Raw genomic sequence first — 21,537 nt, 5'->3', positions numbered from 1 at the left:
CAATAGTTGCAGGGAGAACCGATTAAATGTAACAAGAATAATCGTACTCTCGGTTGTCCTCCGTAGGAGTAACTATGGTATGAGTATATAACTTGAACCATACAACCGTTTGATAGTAATATGACGTAAGGGCAAAAATAATATTACTATGATACAAACATCGCTTGTTCACCTTTACCCGGCAGATATATATATACATATATCTGACTGGTAAGTTTTATGAACAAACGTAGAGTATTTTAGACACTTGGACAGCTACCTCCCTACTACATTCTGCCTCACCGAGGTAGGGAGAGCCATCACGCGGTCGTGTTTTTTGTCAATGAGAAATTATACGCTTACGCGATAGAATGAACACTCATGGCATTTATCACTATACTTCACTACACTACTATAAACTTTCCAATGCAAACATGATTCCAGGCTACGCAAAGATTTTAGAATCACAGATAGGGTATTACCCTCCAAAGACACTATTGTAGGGCCCGAAGGCATCACAGGTCTTTGGAGGGATAAATTCTACTGGACGGGTAACTTGTGTTACACGCCTGGAGGAAGACTCCTTACACTATCACGTTCTAGTTTACGTACCTATGATTCATAAGCCTTCCACGCAGAATCAGACATATTTTCACACTCGTTGCAGCGCTCATCAAACATACAAACATGTTTCCTACAATTTGCGCACTGTATGAGGGTCTACCGAAGTTTTCGGTAGCCTAACCTTGCATTTCTTCCACACAACATACTCTGGCCTAGTCGAACTAGATCCAGACATCGTAAGTTTAAGGAAAATCAAGCAAATAAAAACAATCCACAATTAGCGTATGCCTAACCACCGATCCTAATCAAATAACCAAAAAATCAATCGGATACTCAAGTGACCAAAAGAGTTCCAAAATCCAATGACGGAGGTGCAGAAAACACTTGTTGTCTGCACCGGCGACAGAAAATATCTGACAGAAAATGGGAATGGTTCCTTACGCCCGCCTCCCAGCGGCGGGGAATGGGGTAACCTACCACCTGGCCGACCACTGCGTGTGCCAGGAGTTTTGAAATTCTGTCGGACTTCGGAGAATACAGCTATATATATATCTGGCAGGTAAGATTCATGAAACAAAATGTTTTTTTGGGCAAGCGTTAAAAGAGGTTGGGGGAGTTAATGTTTGGTAGGAAAATCAAAGGGAGGAAGGAAAGTGAAGTATGACCATGGAATCAAAGTCTTTATCATGAAACATGGCATAATACATAAATAACAAATGAAAAAACAAAAAATTACAGATTACACCACTTCAAAACAAAATTACTGTAATTACAGCTGGGCTCTAACCAAATGTGAAAATATGATGCCACTACTGATGAAGACTAAGGGCATGCCCACAATTGCCAGTGACTGCCTTCCAGAGGAGTATTAAAAACCATAACCTTGAAAAATGATCAGCTTGGTCACTGGTGCACCGGAGGTTACTGGTGAATGCAATCATCAAGATCAATCACAGCTTATATACTACTTTAGTGGCTCAATGACTAACTGTGAGTGCATGTTCCGTAACATTAAACGTCTCTGGGGCATATATGATCACTGCAATAAGAATAGTCATCAGTAAGGCAACTGGTTGAAAAAGAGGATATGGAATTACAGTTGTCTCTGCAGACCTCTGGATGCTTGTTCATGGGAAGGGATAATCACTGGAGCAGGCATTCTTCTGGCAAGAACATGAGGTCCTCCACCTGGGACAATCATAAGCCCTATTCATTCCTAGATTTCTACCCAGAGTAAGTGAATGATTGAGATTAACTCTTTAAGAAGATCAAATCCACAAGTCACTGACTCATCATCCTGATACAATTCTGCTACTGAAATTTCTTTATGAGTCTGACAAGAGCATTAAAAGTTGCAAATACCACACCCAAAATGGTGTGTCAACTGTTCCATTTCAATTACAAGCCATGCAAAAGATTACCAATAGTGCTTGATGGTCTTGAGTAACAAAAAGGATGGGTGGTAAGATCCCAGAGGGTCATGTTACGCTACCAGAAAGTGATCCAAGGTAGGTGGGGTTGAACAGATGACAGGCACAGAAAATTTTTTTTCAAAGCAGATGTAAAGGACACGAGTACAGGCTTTTGTGACAGTTCACCTGCTTGATCTACAAGGAGGAGAGATTTGGTCTTAGATTCAAAGGCACTGAAAAACTGAGAAGAATCCCTATGATGTTAACTCAATGGTATTTTTGAACTCATTCCCCTCATTGTCACAAAGGAAACTAGGATAAAGCAATTCACAAAATCCAATGCAATCTTTTGTGGACAGGTCTTTGTAATAGCCATGAATCTAAGAAAAATTTGATCCCTACTATATAATGAAAATAATGGTGTCATGCCTTTCACAATCACTATTAGTCTTTGAGAGAAAGCAGTGCATCCTGCATGACAATTTTAAAATCTCATGATTCAGATGGGCAAGGACCTCAGCAACAGTAACCACCATTGTAGGGAGCTGGAAGCACAGGGATGGGAATGTCTCAAGCTATGCATGGCAACAGATTCTGGTGCTGACAGAGTAATGCAGGAGGCCATGTGTGAAGGTGGTGGTAATGTTCAACAGTGTTGGCTTCAGCCGAAGGTTTATTACTATGAAAATCCACAGGAGAGAAAAGAATTCTTGAAAGTGTATAACTTCTTCAGCAACGAGCCAATAAACATTCTAGCATGAAGGTTGCATTCTATATTAAGCAGAATACACCTTATGCTACAAGCAAGACAGAAAAGTACAATCCTCAGAATTATTTTTTGTTGGCGATACTGGGGGCTGGAGGTTGGCAAAAGTTGAGGTAACAATACTGGAGGTACAAAGAAGCTGACTGGAAACAAGGCAGGTGTGGTCAGAATAACCTGTCCAAGAGTTTAAAGTGACCACTGGAGAGAAAGCACAAATATAGGCTGCACTCTCTGGTATCTAGTTCTGCCTACTTTGAAGAAACTGAGCCATCCCAAACATCCTTCAGATGTCATACAAATGATTCTTCATAAAAGCTAAGTTACAAAAACAATTTTTTACCGGTGACACCGCCAGAAACTGAAAGGCTGGCAATTTGTCAACACCAACTGATACCAGAATCTAAAAAAGTTAACATCTCTCAAAGTTTTTATATTTTATTCAGTTATCCAAATTTCATATACTGTATCAGTTTATCATTAAAATAAAAAATAACTCAAATTTATCCAATGACTATGTGCTACCATGGTTAAAATTACAAAGTGGAATCAAATCTACCTAATAGGCTTTTGATTTTTAGTCAGGAACAGCCAAGCATAAGATGCACTGGAGCATAAAGGTTTGTATCCCTGTAAGAAACTGGAGCACAAAGGTTTGTATCCCTGTAAGAACAAACTAGGTTGAAAACATACCACACAAAACTCTTAAGCAATACTTACCTGAGGAAGCTTGTTGATAACATACAAGCGATAATGATCCCTGGTTGTAACAGGGTTTCCAACAGCGAAACATACTCTAATTTTTTTTCAGAGATGCTAAGTTATCCAAATCATCAAGCCAACTCTTGGATTAAATTATTTGTAAGGTACAGAAACTGCAAATTTGGAATTGACTCCGCCAGTGTATCTGAGATACGCCTGAAATGCAAAAATTGATATTGTCATGTTACAATAAAGTTTTATACATACTTACCTGACAGATATATACTTAGCTATAGACTCCGTCGTCTCCGACAGAATTTCAAATTTCGCGGCACACGCTACAGGTAGGTCAGGTGATCTACCGCCCTGCCCTGGGTGGCAGGACTAGGAACCATCCCCGTTTTCTAATCAGAATTCTTCTCTTCCACCTGTCTCCTGCGGGGAGGCTGGGTGGGCCATTAAACGTATATATCTTGTCATGTAAGTATGTATAAAACTTTATTGTAACATGACAATATCATTTTTATACATTCAACTTCACTGCCAGATATATACTTAGCTGATTAGCACCCATTGGTGGTGGGTAAGAGACAGCTAACAACTGAAATAGACAGGTAAACAACATATGTGTAGGTATTAATAAACCTTGGTCCCTACCTTATTAGGCTGAAGACTTCGCGGCTACTGCCTTGGAGTCTGCTTAGCCTCAAGAGCCTCAGCGAGATATTGATCTATGGCTAAGAGTTCTTGTGGTCTGCCAATGGGGTCTTATCCACTTACTCGGCAGAGCCTAAAGGCCTTTGTCATTGGGTTGCTATTCCACTAACATGACAATTACACCTTGTTCAAGGAGCACAAAACCGATCCCGATCACCTGATCCTAACATCCATGTTAGTTCTAAGATTGTAAGGAGTTATCCCCGAACTCCTTACAAACAACCAAAAACTCGAAACATAATTACACTTTCATTACAAAATATACAAAAAAAAAAATTTTGTACTCCCCTACTAGTCATACATACCCTTGATCCCCTACCAGCAATGACACTCTGCTCCCGTGCGACAGTAGTGAGCTTGCTAATAGAAAACCAAGCACATATCTGACAAGAGGGTTTTTGTACGATAAGAACACAAAATTAAGGATCAGTCTTTGCTCCAAGACCCAGTACTGTATCTGCTGATACAAAAGGACCTAGCGAGAAGCACTTCTATAGGTCACTCTCACATCCTTCAGATAATGAGATGCAAAACTGAATTGCACCTCCAATATGTAGTCTCAATGATATTCTTTAGAGACATATTCTTTTGGAACGCCAAAGACGTTGCTACTGCCCTCACTTCATGAGTCTTGACCTTTAGAAGACCGAAGGATTCCTCCAAGCAGTTCTTGTGAGCGTCCGTAATAAACGCTTCTCACAAAGAAAGCCAAGGCGTTCTTGGACATGAGTCTTTTGGGGTTCTTCACCGCACACCAAAGACCTTGTTGACAAGCTCCCATCTGTCTCTTCCTCTCTAAATAATATTTAAGAGCTCTCACTGGACAGAGAGATCTCTCTATCTCTCTGCCTACAAGGTTAGATAGGCCTTTTACCTCAAAACTTCTGGGCCACGGTTTTGACGGGTTTTCGTTCTTTGCCAGAAACATTGTCTGGAAAGAACAGATGGCAGCATCTCCTTTGAACCCCACCGTGGAATCCAGAGCGTGTAATTCGCTCGTCCTCTTGGCTGTAGCGAGAGCCACCAGGAACAAGCATTTTCCTAGTGACGTCGCGGAAGGACGCCAGATGTAAAGGCTCGAATTTATCCGATGAAAGGAATTTCAGGACCACGTCTAGATTCCAACTAGGTGTTCTAGGAGTAGCTGCTTTCGAAGTCTCAAAAGATCTAATTAGATCGTGTAGATCTTTGTTGTTAGCAATGTCCAGGCCTCGATTCCTGAATACTGAAGACAGCATGCTTCTGTATCCTTTTATTGTCGAGACAGATAGGTGTGATTCCTCTCTCAGAAAGAGGAGGAAATCGGGCAATATTCACTATAGAGGTACTGGAGGAGGACAGCTTCTGACCCTTACACCACCTCCTAAAGACTTCCCACTTTGACTGGTATACTCTTCTCGTCGAAGCTCTGCGGGCTCTAGCGATAGAGCCCGCAGCCTTGCGAGAAAAAGCCTCTCGCTCTGACAAGTCTTTCGATAGTCGAAAGGCAGTCAGAGCGAGACCTGGGAGGTTGTGATGAAACCTCTCGAAGTGGGGTTGTCTGAGTAGATCGTGTCTGTTTGGAAGCGATCTGGGGAAGTCCACTATCCACTCCAGTACCTCTGTGAACCATTCCTGGGCTGGCCAAAATGGGGACTATGAGTGTCAACTTCGTGCTCTTCGAAGCTACGAACTTCCTGAGCACTTCCCCCAGGATTTTGAACGGGGGAAAGGCGTATGCGTCCACACCCGACCAATCCATGAGAAACGCGTCTATTGCGAAGGCTCTCGGATCTTCCACTAGAGAGCAAAAGATCTCTATTCTTTTGGAGAGGAACGTCGCAAACAGGTCTATGTGAGGTCTCCCCCACAGGGACCAAAGACTTCGACACCACTTCTTCGTGTAGAGTCCATTCTGTGGGAAGGACCTGATTTCTCCTGCTCAGTCTGTCCGCTCTCACATTCTTGATCCCTTGAACAAACCTTGTGAGGAGAGTTATGCCTCTTTCTTCCGTCCAGGTTAACAGGTGTCTTGTTAACTGATAGAGGGAGAAAGAGTGCGTGCCTCCTTGTTTGCGTATGTAAGCCAGAGCCGTGGTGTTGTCCGAGTTTAACTGTATCCCCCGTCTCTGACTATCTCTTCGAAGAACTTTAAGGCTAGGTGTATGGCCACAAGTTCCTTGCAATTGATGTGCCAGGACACCTGTTCCTTGTCCAGGTGCCTGACACCATCCCTTGCTCCTAGCGTCGCTCCCCATCCCGACTCCGAAGCGTTGGTAAATAACACTTGGTCTGGGTTCTGCAGAGCAAGCGATACGCCCTCGTTCTTTTGAAGCGGAGGGATCCACCACTTCAGATGAATCTTTTACTTCTTGTGGAAGTTGGAAGATGTCCGAGAGTTGACCCGTCTCCAAACTCCACACCTCTTTGAGGAAAAACTGAAGAGGGCGAAGGTGAAGTCTCCCTAGCGAGAAGAACTTTCCAGTGAGGACAGGGTCCCCTAAAAGGCTCAAGTAATCCCTCGCTGAGCTGTTCTTTCTCTCTAAGAAGCTCGAGATTCTCGACAAACCTCGAGCGATTCTTTCTCGCGAAGGATATACCCGAAAACCCCCGAGAATCCATCTGAATCCCCAGATAGACCAAGTTCTGGCTGGGGATCAGTTGTGACTTCTCGAGGTTGACGAGCAACCCTAGCGAATCTATCATGTTTCCTTGTTACTTCTAAGTCCTCCAAGCACTGAATCTTCGACTTGGCCCTGATCAGCCAGTCGTCCAAGTAGAGGGAGATATGTTTATCCCCTCTAGGTGAAGCCATCTTGCTACATTCGCCATCAGGTTGGTGAATACTTGTGGGGCTGTAGACAGACCGAAGCACAGAGCCCTGAACTGAAAGATCTTGTCTCCTATTACAAAGCGAAGATATTTCTTGACAAATGGTGAATGGGAACGTGGAAATATGCGTCTTGCAGGTCCAGAGAGACCATCCAATCTCCTGGACGAAGAGCCGACATTACCGAGGCGGACGTTTCCATGCGAAACTTCTTTTTCTGTACGAAGCGATTCAGAGCGCTTACGTCCAGAACTGGCCTCCACCCCCCCGACTGCCTTTGGTACTAGAAAAAGGCGATTGTAAAATCCCGGGGAGTGTGGATCCTGCACAAGTTCGATGGCCTCTTTTTCCCACATTTGCTCCACCATTTGAAGGAGAGTCTTTCTCATTAACGGGTCTCTGTACCTCGCTGACAGTTCCCGAGACGTAGATGTTAGGGGAGGGCTGTTCGTCGAAGGGGATTTTTTTAACATATCCCTTCTTCAGGACCGACACTGACCAAGGGTCGGCTCCCCTTTTTGCCCATACTCCTGCAAAGTTCAGGAGTCTGGCGCCCACTGGTGCTTGGAGGAGCAACAAGTCACTTTGATTTCTTGAAGGGCCTAAATGAAGACCTTCCTCTCTTTTCAGAGCTCTTCTTTCTGGCAGGGGGACGAGCCGCTGCACCTCCACAAAAGAAAGGGCTGCTGAGGAGGACGAGAGTCCCTTCTTAACCGTCGACACTCAGGGCGTCCTTTCTTGGACGTTTGCGTTAGTAGGTCTTGTGTCGCCTTCTCAGTTAGCGAGCGAGATATATCCTTCACTAACTGAGAAGGAAACAGATGATCCGATAGAGGGGCGAAACAGTAAGGCAGTCCTCTGGCTCGGAGAAACCCCTTTCGATAATAGGGATCCATAAACTGATCTCTTTTTTCAGGAGACCAGCACCAAAAAGGGAAGCCACTTCACCCGAACCGTCCTGTACTGCTTGTCCATGCAGGACAGGACGCTATGGGGAGAATTTCTGGGGTTTTTCAGAAACTCCGGATCCTTAGATTGTTGGCCAGAAACTCCGAGTGACCAATCCAGAAAATTGAACACCTCTAAAGTGACAAAAAGTCCCTTTAGAAAGTGGTTTCAACTCTGAAGTGCTCCACGTCGCTCTGACCGATCCTAAGGAGTGACGTCTAGAGGCCTCCACTAAATTGGAAAAGTCGGCATCTGCAGAGGCACGGTAGAGAAAGACCCATAGTCTCTCCTGTCCCATACCAAATACCTCTCTTTCCGTGCAATCTGGAAGGAGGCATGCAGAATACCGTCTTTCCTAACTCCTTCTTCTTGTCCATCCAAGAATCTAAAGAATGGATGCCTTCTTCATAGATATCGCAGGCTTCATTTTTAAAAAGGCCGACGATTTTGCCGTAGCCGAGCTCGAAAAGAGCGAACGAGGAGAAGGAGCCGCCGGACTAAGAGAATCTCCAAACTCTTGAAGTAATAATGAGGCTAAGACTTTATAACTAGAAAGTCCCTCATTAGCAGGAGGTTCGTCATCAGACAACTCGTCTAACCCTCGATCAGACGAAGGAGAAAGTTCACGTTTGGAGGAGAGTCCTTCCACGACCTCCTATGTTCTGAAGGAGAGGAGCTCCTAATTGGAGAAGAGTCATAACCTCCAGGAACGAGTCCAGCCGATCTCTGCCGTCCTGGCTCTTGACTCTTGCCTCCTGACTCCTGCCTCCTGACTCCTGCCTCCTGGCTCCTGACTCCTGCCTCCTGACTCCTGACTCCTGCCTCCTGACTCCGGACTCCTGGCTCCTGACTCGGACTCCGGCTCCTGCCTCCTGACTCCTGCCTCTTGGCTCCTGGCTCCTGCCTCTTGGCTCCTGCCTCCTTGCCTCTTGCCTCCTGGCTCTTGCCTCCTGGCTCCTGCCTCTTGCCTGGATGCCTCTACACTCCTGGCTCTGGGCTCCTGCCTCCTGGTTGACTCCTCACTCCTGGCTCTTGGCTCCTGCCTCCTGGGTGACTCCTCACTCCTGGCCGGTGCCAGACGCTCTTTCTCTTTCTAACTTTTTAAATAATTAGTTAGATTCTTCCATTCGTTCTCACTCAAGTTCTCACATTCCTTACAAGTATTAGTAAAAGAACATTCATACTCCCTGCACCTCTTGCATACCGTGTGAGGGTCTACCGAAGCTTTCGGCAAACCTCACCTTACAGCCTACATTCACACAACGTCACAACCATACCAGAGTCAGACATTATTAAGAAAATTCCAAAATCAAGTCCACAAAACAGTCCACAAAAGCGTATGCCAATCCAACAATCCAGATACGTCACCAAAAGTCGGTCAAGAAGATCAATTGCCGGTTGACAAAAAAGAAAAACCAATCGAGAGGAACCACAACAATGTTGATGGTCCGGGCGACAGAAGAATTCTGATTAGAAAACGGGGATGGTTCCTAGTCCTGCCACCCAGGGCAGGGCGGTAGATCACCTGACCTACCTGTAGCGTGTGCCGCGAAATTTGAAATTCTGTCGGAGACGACGGAGTCTATAGCTAAGTATATATCTGGCAGGGAAGTTGAATGTATAAAAAGCTATGTTCAGGTTTACAGAAATAAAAATGTTACATATCATACACTACGCACAGAGAGAAACAAAATATGTAAAGCTTTAACAGGTGAAATACAACAATATGTCCAAATGTTTACATAATCACTAGCCGGAAGAAACGTTACATTTAAAAAGTACAACCCCTGATGACATTCAGATTATGAAAAAATATGGGCAAAGATTTATTTTGCAACAGATGTTTAAAAAAATATCTAGAATCCATAACAAATTTAGTATAGAAGCAAGTGAAATATAGAAGCAAGTGAAAATTCAAAATATGGATGGAGCTCTCCAATTAACTTATTTCCTAGTGCTACAATAAATCAAATGTCACATTAAAGAGAGAGCGAGCTCTCCTCTGTGGTGTGTGTGCAAACTGAAATTACACTGAACTGTAAAATGTTACCAAACATTTTGTAAAAGCATCTTGACAATAGTAAAACTGTCATAAAATAAAACTAACTACTAACACCTGATTCAAACATCCCATAGCAGTAATAATTTCAGTGAATCCACAATAACAGAGGTATGACAATCTTTACAATTCAATTCAGTTTTTATTTTATTTTCCCCGCGTCAAACTGAGAGGCTCTTTGTATTCTTTGTACTGAAATGTTCATTCAACAAGGTTTTAGATAAAAACCAGTAAAAAGTCCTAAGCACATTTAGTACTGGGGATTTGACTGACGGTTTATCATTCTTTTTGAAGAGGATTACATTACTGAGCAAAACGTCCATTTCTTCAATAATGGTATACATATCGATAAGTGTGTAAGAGGATTAATCAGCTTGTTTTATAATCATTAAGAAATAACCACTTGAATTCTGTAGATGCTGTCACAAAATTATACTCACACAATTCTGTTGTTGTTGAGATGTAAAGTTTGTTTTAAGCCTCCTCAAAAGGGGGAAAGGGAAACCATCAAGTTTTTCTTATGTCATTGTCGCTTAGGTCAAAAGAATCGAATTGGTCAAGTGTGGCTCCCAAGTTTTCAATAACGGGAATCTTGTATCCTGAAAAAAAGCAGTAATATTATGGCGTATAATCAATCGACTCAAAAAGTAATTTAACAAGGCTAAGCTCGACAAATAATAAGATTGCCTATTTATTAGTATACAGTGACCCCCACCTATTTGGAGTTCTGGATTCGCAGGCCCACCTATTCGCAGATTTTGCTATGGAACACATATACCCATCCTTTGCGGAAAATTTGCCTTTGCATTATTTTCATAGAGATATTCACTAATTACTGTATTTTCATATTTTTGTAAACTAAATGCATTTTTTGTGATAAAACTAAAATACTCAAGAATAAGCATTTTTTTTTTTTTTTGTCGTTTTGAACCATCAAAATTGGCATTTATAAGTGATTTTGTGAGATTTTTAGTATTTGCAGATTTTACCTATTTGCGATTGGGTTGTGGTACATATCCCCGCTATTACCATAATACCAATGATCGATGTAATTAACTAGGCATGGTAATACAATATCCAAATTAACTAAACAATGTCTATCTACTCAGTACTAGTTATCAGGTCACTATGTCTATCTAGTTAGTACTATAGCTATAAGGTCTAATGCTTACTAAAAAGTATTAAAAATATGACATTTTTCAATCAATTTGTATTTTTCAGAGCTAACAAACCTTGTCTTAACAATAGGATATTTTTCCTATTTTTCATACTAACAAACCTTGTCTTAACAATAGGATATTTTTCCAAGTGCAGCTGGTAACTGGTTACTACAATCAAAGATTGTAAGCAAGGAATCTGTGAGATCTGGCAATGCCTGCGCATACGAGGTGAAAGCTGGTCAGTGACCGCACATAACCCTATGATGCTCAGTCTTTTCCTAACCGCCTTGGAAAGTAGACACTTACGCTTTGCTCTCCTTCCAAGCCGGTTGTTTTTCACTGCCTGTGTTCTGTTCTTTCGTGTGTTGTGTGTGTTTGTTATTGGGATATCGCTTCCTCCGAGTCTCCACATCCTTGCCAGCGTATGTGCCTGGGCATTCGAGGGTTGCCATGCTCAAGATTTTTGGCTTCTATGGCTACAGATCTGCATACACTTGCAGTAGGTGCAGAGCTAATTTTTGTACGGTGTCGAATCCTTGCCCGGAATGTCATGCCTGGCCTAATGCTCAGTGGAAGTAATTATTAATAAAGTAAATATCTTTCTCTTAAATCTGCAAATCTTTGAGCCTCTCAATTATTACTTTACTTTATTTCAGGCCTGAACTTAACTAGAAAAAAAAAGGGGGCAGGATAAAAAAGCAGTTCCAAAGGAGACATACATAGTAAATAAAAGCATTTATATCTGACTTTCCTTTTGGGTTCTCAACTAAAGAAAATTCAGAGGTTGTAAATAGCACTTCTAATGTATACAGTTTAAGCATTTCACCATGTGGGTAATATTCAATAACATTCCTAACCTTCAAATGGTATTCCTACAAATTTTTAAAATTTAATCTAGTTGTTTTGCATACTCAATGATATAAACGGAAATATATACAGTGCTTTGGGTGCATTAAAAACTATGTAAACTGCATTCTTATTGCATTTTTCATAAAAAAAAACCTTCAAATATTGATTAATTTGCATTCTTGGTGTCATATTTCTTCTGCCAGATCAGCGTTGTAGGTGCTGTAACCCTGGAAATAATTTCTGATGAATATACTTGAAAAGTGCCTTAACCACGGAACGTGTAAGCCACCAAACCCGTTGTAACCCGGGGACTGCCTGTACTCATATACTTGACTCATTTCTTCATACAATGCCACCTAATATAACAGAGGGGGACTCAGGAGTAAGCCCAACCAGTAATTAACAAAAACCTAACATAAGGCATAACAGGGTGTGTGTATGAGTTTCCTAACCCCTCTGGACCTCCTAGCTAACCAAACTAGGGGCACAGCAAATAAAAATAATAATAGTGTGGTGACTACCTAAACTAGGGTACTGGGAGCCTTGCCTAGCTGGGGGGCCTTTGCTCCCTGAATCCCACTTAACCTAACTTGCTCCAACAAGTCCTCACCTGACCAACCACTCAAACAATCCAGGTTACCAGGTCCTACTTACCTAGTGCATGATGATACTTTGAAAGTTTCAATAAACCTTTTACCTTAATACATTCAGAATCTACATAAGTTAATCAGGGACAGGTTAGAATATAATCTTGTAGGGTAAAATACCAAATGACTGGCTCTGCCATAGCGTGACCACCTTCCTGAAAATCGAAAATTATGGTCTTAATTTGCGAGGCTGGAGAAAAAACTGGTGGAGCGGGCTACAGTTTTTGTGGGGGCCCATCTTACCTCCGACCAATTTTTCTTGTCCAAACCTACCACTAGATGGCGGTAAGTTCGACAAGAAATCGGCGAAGAACACACAACCAAAATGGCAGTGAAACCAAAACAAAAACAACAACAAATGTAGCGGCGAAAGCTTAATAGAAAAAAAAAACGATAAAGGGGGACCCTCTTGGGAAAAGGCCCGGGGTTTTTGGGTGGGGGGGGGGGTGGGGGTGTGAAACGGATACGAGTAGCGGCGATCACCAAATGATTAATAGAAGTAGTTAAGGGGGACCCTGTTTTGGGGGGGAACTGGGGTGTTTTGGGTAGGGGAAACGGATACTTTGTACTGACCTAACCCACCTAAACCGACTTAGAGTGCCCGTGCCCTAACCTGGCCAAGGGCTTTGCCCCCCTGAAACCCCCCCTGTATGTACAATAGTTGTGACCTCACCAAACGAACCAACCTACCTGACTTAGAGCACGTGCCCTAACCTGGCTGGGGGGGCTTTGTCCCCCTGGACCCCCCAGTATGGTAGCAATGATTGTGACCTAACCAAATGAACCCAAACCTAATCTGACTTAAACTGTGTGCCCTAACCTGGCAGGGGGGTGGGGGCATTGCCCCCTGGAACCCCCCGTATGGTAACAAAGGTTGTAACCTAACCAAAGACAAACCACACTTACCTGACTTAGGGCACAAAACAAAAATGTCTTCCTCTTTCACGAGGCTCATTTGTTCCCATCTTTGCAGTGTTCACATTTGACCACTAAAATCGCCTAAAAGGCCACTTTTAAAAAAAAGGAAGCGAGCGTATCCGGGTTAGCAGCGGCAAAAAGCAACGTGCGACAGACGAGGACTAGACGGTGACGCCATGTTGACCGTTTTGAATGGTCGCGGGTCATGGTATGGTCCTCCAGGTCGAAGGGCTTACTGCCTGTGCGGATGGATTTGGTTGTTATTCCTATGGCCCGTGAAGCTGCCCGCAAAACTGAAAACAACCCAAAAAACTGACTTCGAGAGGAAAGTAGAGGTCTCGAAGTGTTGCTTCGACGGTCGCTGGGCTCTTGACTAATGTCTATCCTGGGTTTACAGGACGTGTTAAAGTACCTTTTCCGGGAAGGTGCTCGCTCTACGGTAGAGGCCAGCTATTCAGTATTTTACATTATTTCACTCTTTTTTTTTATTTTTTCCTTGCCCAAAAACCTTAGAGTAAAATTGTAGGGGAGCACCTACAGATTCGCGGGCACCACCTCGACCGCCGACCGAAAAATCGGCAGAAGAACACCAAAACCAATATGGTGGCGATACCAAAAACAACAACAAACAAAGTAGGGAGCGACTACTACATATCCGCTGGGGGGACGATTGATTTTGTGTGCTGTCAGTAAAGGCCGTGGTGGAATGGTGCTTGTCGCGCCTTATCCGCATTATTTAAAGATTCTTGGCAAGCACGGCAATGTTTCTGGCAAGAGGTAATGTTGCGCTGCTGCGCTAGCCACAGGGGTTACAGTAAGGCCGTGGGCGGAACTACGGAGCTCCGACCGCCGTGTCAGCCTTCACATCAAGTGGCCCAGGGAAACTGGCCCGGGAATCTGTAAACTACCGCAATTGTATTTTCACCGTGTTCGTGGCAAGGGTAAAATGCCAAATGGCCGGGGCCTCTACCGTAGTGCGAACCACCTTCCCGAAAAAGGTACTTTAACGCATTTCCGGGAAACCCAGGACAGACATTAGTTCAGAGCCAGTGTCCGTCGAAGCAACAACGTCGAGACTCTAAGTAGCTTTCCTCTCGAAGTCAGTTTTTTCTCCCAAGTCACAAATTAAGGCCATTAGGTATTTCAGAGGGTTTTTTGGGAAAGGTAGCCATACTGTGATAGAGGCTGGCCAATCAGTATTGTACCCTATACCCTGGGGGGGTAATTACAGTCGACCCCCCAGAAAATAATGGTTAATTCTTATAAATACGTAACCCGCCAAAACCTACTACTTAGGTATTAGCCTACTAACAGTAGTCCTAGGTATAACTACTACTAGTGTAAGATTCAAGAGGGGGCCAGTAGCCTATGTACCCTACTAGCCTACCTAGGTAATACTAAAACCTTGCCTATAGCCTAGTCTGCTAAATTGTAACAAAAATTATAATAATAAAATAAGGAACTTTAAGACTCACATTAAAGCAATGGAAATTAAAGTAAAAAAAAATTAGGTAATCGAAAGCTTCAGCAATTTGATCGCACGAGCCGACCCTCGCTAAACGTGATCTCTTTTCATTACATTAACCCCGTTAACGGCAACTTGAAACATCACTAGCAGATCTAAGTAAATCCATTTTAATAAAATGATATTGAATAAAAGTGCTAATTATAAAGTCTTGACGGCAAGAAAATTGACTTCAATACGTGGTCTAACCTCCTAATATGAGCTCTCGGTCGCGAACTGGGTTGATGTGTTGCACCGATTGCTGGATTAATTCTGGAGCAGCTTCACCATTTTTTCCCCTCCCGTTTGTAATCTTCTTAAAATGGCCGGACAAACTCTCTTGATCTCAAACTTGATACATGCGGGAGACCCAGTTGCGAAACGGGTAATCCGGTAATAATTAAAAGAAGGTGAAGAGATGAGTTTGACATGGGAGAGTGAGACAACGTTTTGTTTATCATACGGTTGCGTCGTTTATTTCTGTTTCAACAGATTTAGGTCGTACTCTTCACAGACATCAGGGTCCTCCTCTTCCTCTAAATTACGACATTTTGATATATATATTCTGAACTAAATCTTTTTTGTTAATTGTTATATAGATTCAAGATGATAAAGTATATTCTGTTCTTCCATAAAATAGAGCTGATATTTTATTTTATGATACAAATAAAAGAATGAATTGCGCCTAATATCTTTATTACAGATGGAGCGGCAATCTCGATAAAATACTAGATTGCAAACTGATAGTCTTAAGTTCATTTTAATGGATGAGTGTTTTAAAATTGATCACCTGCTTACTATTTCTCAATTTAGATTCATACGACCTCCGCCATCGTCCCCTCATAAATATTTCTTATCGGCGTAGGTCTGGGTTTTCCAATTCATCTAATATTCTCATGTTTCACGCTGACATTATCATAATTTTATTCTTCCCGGAGTGCAAAAGATATGTCATTTATACATCACTATCTCTTTATACATTTTGAACCTTTGGAATTTTCCTCACGGTATTTCGTTTTCTCACGCTGTTTTTTTCTTCTCATAATCAACAAAAGCCATCAGAAGGGGATTTTTTTTTTTAAATTTCGTTACACTGCTGAAATGCCTCTATACTCACAAAATTCAGTCATGTCACATTTAATCCACAAAAGCCATTTGATGTGTTCGCCAAGAAGGTTCATTGCAATTTGCATTGAACCTAGATACTCAGTCAAATTTTGTGTAGGACTCTTCAATTTCAGCTTTTTATCATGGCGGGTAGTGATATCCTGCCAGCAGCTATACCTATGCCTCTTATTATAATAATTCATCAGTGTTCTTTTTTCCCTCTTTTTTCTGGGTCCATCTGTTGGTTGCTATGAATGCCATCTGGAGATGTAAGAAAAAGTATCCTCAACTACAGATTATCTGCGACACGAAATTGGATAAATTGCTCCTCATTTTGTTCGTGTGCAGTCTTTTCGAGGCCTTCCTTTCGTAATATATGCTACATGTCTTCAGTGTTCCCGCCAACTTTTTGCATTTATATCAGCAAAATCAAGTTCTCATGTCTCTTTCTTTCAGGTATTTTAACTAAACCTTCCGCAATTCTATATATGGAATTCATTCAATATTTCTTTTGGGAATCCGTTCGTTTTGTGCATAACCCACGATACTGCTCTCTCTTTCATAGCCAGGTGTCAAATCCCCGCTTTTTAGTTGTTGTTTTTGTGAACAGGCCACGGTTCGAATCCTTGTCGGAAACAGATGTAGGGCTACTTATCAGTTATAATTCCGTTGGGGGAGTGTAACAGTGACATCAGTATTAAAAGAATACTTTTTATTATTATTATTATTATTATTTTTTTTTTTTTTTTGTTTTTTTTTTTTTTTTTTTGCTTTTTTTTTTTTTCTATCACAGTCCTCCAATTCGACTGGGTGGTATTTATAGTGTGGGGTTCCGGGTTGCATCCTGCTCCTTAGGAGTCCATCACTCTTCTTACTGTGTGCCGTTTTTTCTATCACACTCTTCTGCATGAAGTCCTGGAGCTACTTCAGCCTCTAGTTTTTTCTAGATTCCTTTCAGGGATCTTGGGATCGTGCCTAGTGCTCCTATGATTATGGGTACGATTTTCCACTGGGCATATCCCATATCCTTCTTATTTCTATTTTCAGATCTTGATACTTATCCAATTTTTTCCCTCTCTTTCTCTAACTCTGGTGTCCCATGGTATTGCGACATCAATGAGTGATACTTTCTTCTTGACCTTTTCAATCAAACGTCACGTCTGGTTCTGTTTTTTGGCACGTATCACCATATCCGTTCTGATACCATAGTCCCCCCAGAGGATCTTTGCCTGATCGTTTTTCTATCACTCCTTCAGGTTGTGCTCGTACACTTATTACTGCAAGGTAGCTGATTTTTCTCGCACAGGCTCCAGTGAGGGCTTTTTGTACTGAATCATGCTCTTTTTTGTACTGGTTCTGTGCAAGTGCCGGGCATTCACTTGCTATGTGGTTTATGGTTTCACTTTTCGTATTGCACTTCTACATATGGGAGAGATGTTATTTCCGTCTATCGTACTTTGAACATATCTATTTTATTGGCCTGATCTTTTGTTCCGCTGTTATCATTCCTTTCAGTTTCCTTCTTTAGCTCTCCCCTCTGTAGCCATTGCCACTTATCATCGCTGGCTAGTTCTTTAGTCTGTTCTCATGTTTATTGTCCGTGCCATTGGTTTGTTTGTGCCAGTCCTCTGTTCTTTCTGTCTTTCTCCTGTCTGTATATTTCTGGGTCTTTCGTCTGCTTTTATTAGTCCTTCTTCCCCATGCACTCTTTATCCATCGTCTCACTGGTTTTTTCAGATATGCCCCCTTCCTGCTCTGTTTTTCGATGTTGACGCAGTCCCTCTATACTTAGTAGTCCTTCTCCCTCCTTCTTTCGTGTTTATGTATAGTCTGTCCGTATTTGCTCTTTGGGTGTAGCTTTGTGTATTGTCATATTTTTCCTGGTTTTCTGATCTATGGTGCGAAGTTCTGCCTCGTCCATTCCACTATTCCTGGCGCTGTATCTGATTACTGGCACTGCCCATGTGTTTATGGCTTTTTCATCATATTTCCCGGCGTTGAGGTTTTGACTTGAGTATCGCCTTGAGTCTCTGCATATCTTCTTTCCATGATCGTCCTTCATCTCTTGGTGTTTTTATATCTCCTCCTTCCATTATTCCCAGGTATTTGTATCCTGTCTCATCTATGTGTTTGATGTTGCTCCCATCTGGTAGCTTATCCCCTTCATTTTCTCGTTACTTTGCCTTTTTGTATGTTGACCTAAAGGCGCATTTTTCTATTATTATTATTATTATTATTATTATTATTATATTATTATTATTATTATTATTTGTTTATTATTATTTATTTATTCATTTATTTATTTTGCTCTATCAACCGTCCTACAATTCGCTGGGTGGTATTTAGTGTGGGGTTTCCGGGTTGCATCCCTGCCTCCCTTGGGAGTCCATCACTTTTTCTTACTATGTGCGCCGTTTCTAGGATCACCCTCTTCTGCATGAGTTTTGTAGCTACTTCAACTTTAGTTTTTCTAGATTCCTTTTCAGGGATCTTGGGGATCGTGCCCTAGTGCTCCTATGATTATGGGGTACGATTTCCACTGGCATATCCCATATCCTTTTTCTTATTTTCTATTTTCAGATCTGATACTTTATCAATTTTTTCCCTCTCTTTCTCTTCAACTCTGGTGTCCCATGGTATTGCGACATCAATGAGTGATACTTTTACTTCTTGACTTTGTCAATCAAACGTCACGTTGGTCTGTTTGCATGTATCACCTATCCGTTTTTCTGATACCATAGTCCCAGAGGATCTTTGTTCCCTGAATCGGTTTTCTATCTCCCTTAGGTTGGTGCTCGTAACACTTATTTACTGCAAGGTAGCTGATGTTTCTCGCACAGGCTCCATGGAGGGCTTTTGCCACTGAATCATGCCTCTTTTTGTACTGGTTCTGTGCAGTGCGGGCATTTGCTTGCTATGTGGTTTTTATGGTTTCATTTCTCGTGATTGCACTTCCTACATATGGGAGAGATGCTATTTGCGTCTATCGTTCTTTGAACATATCTGGTTCTTAGGGCCGACTCCCTGTGCCGCTGTTATCATTCCCTTCAGTTTTCCTTCTTAGCTCCTCCCCTCTGTAGCCATTCCGCCATGTGTCATCGCTGGCTAGTTCTTTAGTCTGTCTCATGTATTGTCCGCATTGGTTTGTTGTGCCAGTCCTCTGTTCTGTCCCTGTCATTTGTACTGTCTCTGTAATTTTCTGGGTCCTTTTGTCTACTTTTATTAGTCCTTCTTCCCATGCACTCTTTATCCACTCGTCTTCACGGTTTTCAGATTTGCCAAGCAGTGCTCTGTTCTCGATGTTGACGCAGTCCTCTATACTTAGTAGTCCTCTCCCTCCTTCCTTTCGTGTTACGTATAGTCCCCCCCCCCCCCCCTGTCCGTATTTGCTCTTGGTGTAGTACTTTGTGTATTGTCATATGTTTTTCCTGGTTTTCTGATCTTATCTGCGGAGTTCTGCTTCGTCATTCCAACATTCCTGCGCTGTATCTGATTACTGGCACTGCCCATGTGTTTATGGCTTTTATCATATTTCGGCGTTGAGTTTTGACTTGAGTATCGCCTTGAGTCTCTGCATATATTCTTTTCCTGATCTTGTCCTTCATCTCTTGTGGTTTTTTATATCCCTCCTTCTATATTCCCAGGAATTTGTATCCTGTCTCATCTATGTGTTTGATGTTGCTCCCATCTGGTAGCTTTATCCCTTCAGTTCTCGTTACTTTTGCCTTTTTGTGTTTATGTAAGACTAAGACGCATTTTTCTATTCCAAACTCCATCCTGATTTCCCAGATACAATCCTTACAGTCTGGATTCGGGTATGTATTTTCTTGATGCTCTTACCATACAGCTTGATGTCCCATGACCATCAGATGGTGATTCTGTTTGCCCCTTTTCTTGAGGGTTGGTACCCGGCATCCATCTTCTGTATTACTTTTGTCATGGGAATCGTGCCTTACTACGAAGAGTAGTGGGGGACAGTGAGTCGCCCTGGAAGATCCCTCTCCTGATATTATCTCTGCTAGTTTCTTATTCCAGAGCTTGTAAGTATTGTATTCCAGTTGCACATTGTATTTTTGAGGAAGCTGATGGTGTTTTCCTCTGCCCCATATATTTTCAGGCATTCTATTAGCCATGTGTGTGGTATCATGTCGAAGGCTTTTCTTATAGTCCCTATCCATGCCATGCTTAGGTTGGTTTTTCCTTCTCCTACTGTTCTTCATTCCATTTTGTCTATCAGGAGCTGGTCTTTTGTGCCCCTACACTTCCTTCTGCAGCATTTCTGTTGGTGGGGGATGGTGTTTGTCTCCTCTAGGTAAGTGTGTATAGCCTTTCACTGATGATACCTGTCAGTAACTTCCACATTATTAGTAGGCAGCTGATAGGCCTATAGTTACTGGCTATATTTCCCTTACTCTTGCCTTTTTGTACTAGGGATGTTCTTCCTGTGGTCATCCATTTGGGTGCATGGTGATTTGAGATACAATGCTGGAGTTGTTCTGCTATTCGTGGGTGTAGGGCCTTGAAGTTTTTGAGCCAGTATCCATGGACTTCATCGGGACCTGGGCCTTTCCAGTTTGCATTTTCTTTATTTTTTTTTGGTTGTCTGACTGTGTCTGTCGTGATGTCTGTGAATCTTTGTTTTATTTCTCCTGTTTCTTCTTTCCTTGACTTCCTGGAGCCATGTTGCATGTTTGTTGTGTGATACCGGATTGCTCCATATGTTTTCCCAGAGTCTCTTACTTGGTTCGGCTTCAGGAATTTCTTGGTGGTTGTCTTCCCTTCTTAGTTGGCTGTATAGTCTTTTCTGGTTGGTTCCGAATAGTTTGTTCTGTTGGTATCCCATATTCTGTTCATGTACCGTTGGATCTTATGTGCTTTTGGCCTTAAGCCTCTGTTTTACATCTTCTATTGTGTTTTTGTTAGTCCCTCCCCTTGTACTTTGTATTTCTCGTTTGAGTTCCTCCCTTGTTTTTTTTTTCTTGCTTCATTAGGTCTTTTTTTTTATTCTGTCATCTCTTTCAGTTTACTCAAGTCAGATCTCATCACCATGATTTGCTTTTCCAGGCGCCTTTTCCAAGGAGGTTGCTGTTTTGGTTTCTGTTGGGTTGGTTGTGCTGGTGGTGTTGGTGTTCGAATCCCCATCAGTTCTGCTACTAATCTTGCTCCTGCATATGCCAAGTTATTTGTTTCTGTGATACTGGTGGTGTGTATTAAATTGCCCATTATTTCATTGACCTCACTTGTTTCTCCCTTAATTTCTTGGTGTTGTAGGCTTTCATGGAGGGGATCTTTTGTTCTCTCTGTATCTGGCTCCATCATTGTCTAATATTTTCTACCCATTCCGTCCTCTCTGTTACTTCGTCAGTGTTTCTTCGTGTGTTGTTGTTTGATACCTCATC

General features: G+C 42.2%; 1 pseudogene; it reads right to left on the bottom strand.

Moving 5' to 3' along the window:
• LOC135197657 (U2 small nuclear ribonucleoprotein A'-like) overlaps positions 1-20,053 on the bottom strand; it is a 45,305-nt pseudogene extending 25,252 nt beyond the window's left edge.
• Between the last annotated feature and the right edge of the window lie 1,484 nt (positions 20,054-21,537).

This window comes from Macrobrachium nipponense, chromosome 21 (assembly GCF_015104395.2).
Source record: "Macrobrachium nipponense isolate FS-2020 chromosome 21, ASM1510439v2, whole genome shotgun sequence".
Classification (NCBI taxonomy): domain Eukaryota; kingdom Metazoa; phylum Arthropoda; class Malacostraca; order Decapoda; family Palaemonidae; genus Macrobrachium; species Macrobrachium nipponense.
The sequence above is the reverse complement of the archived record's forward strand: the minus strand, read 5'-3'. Positions and strand labels throughout refer to the sequence as shown.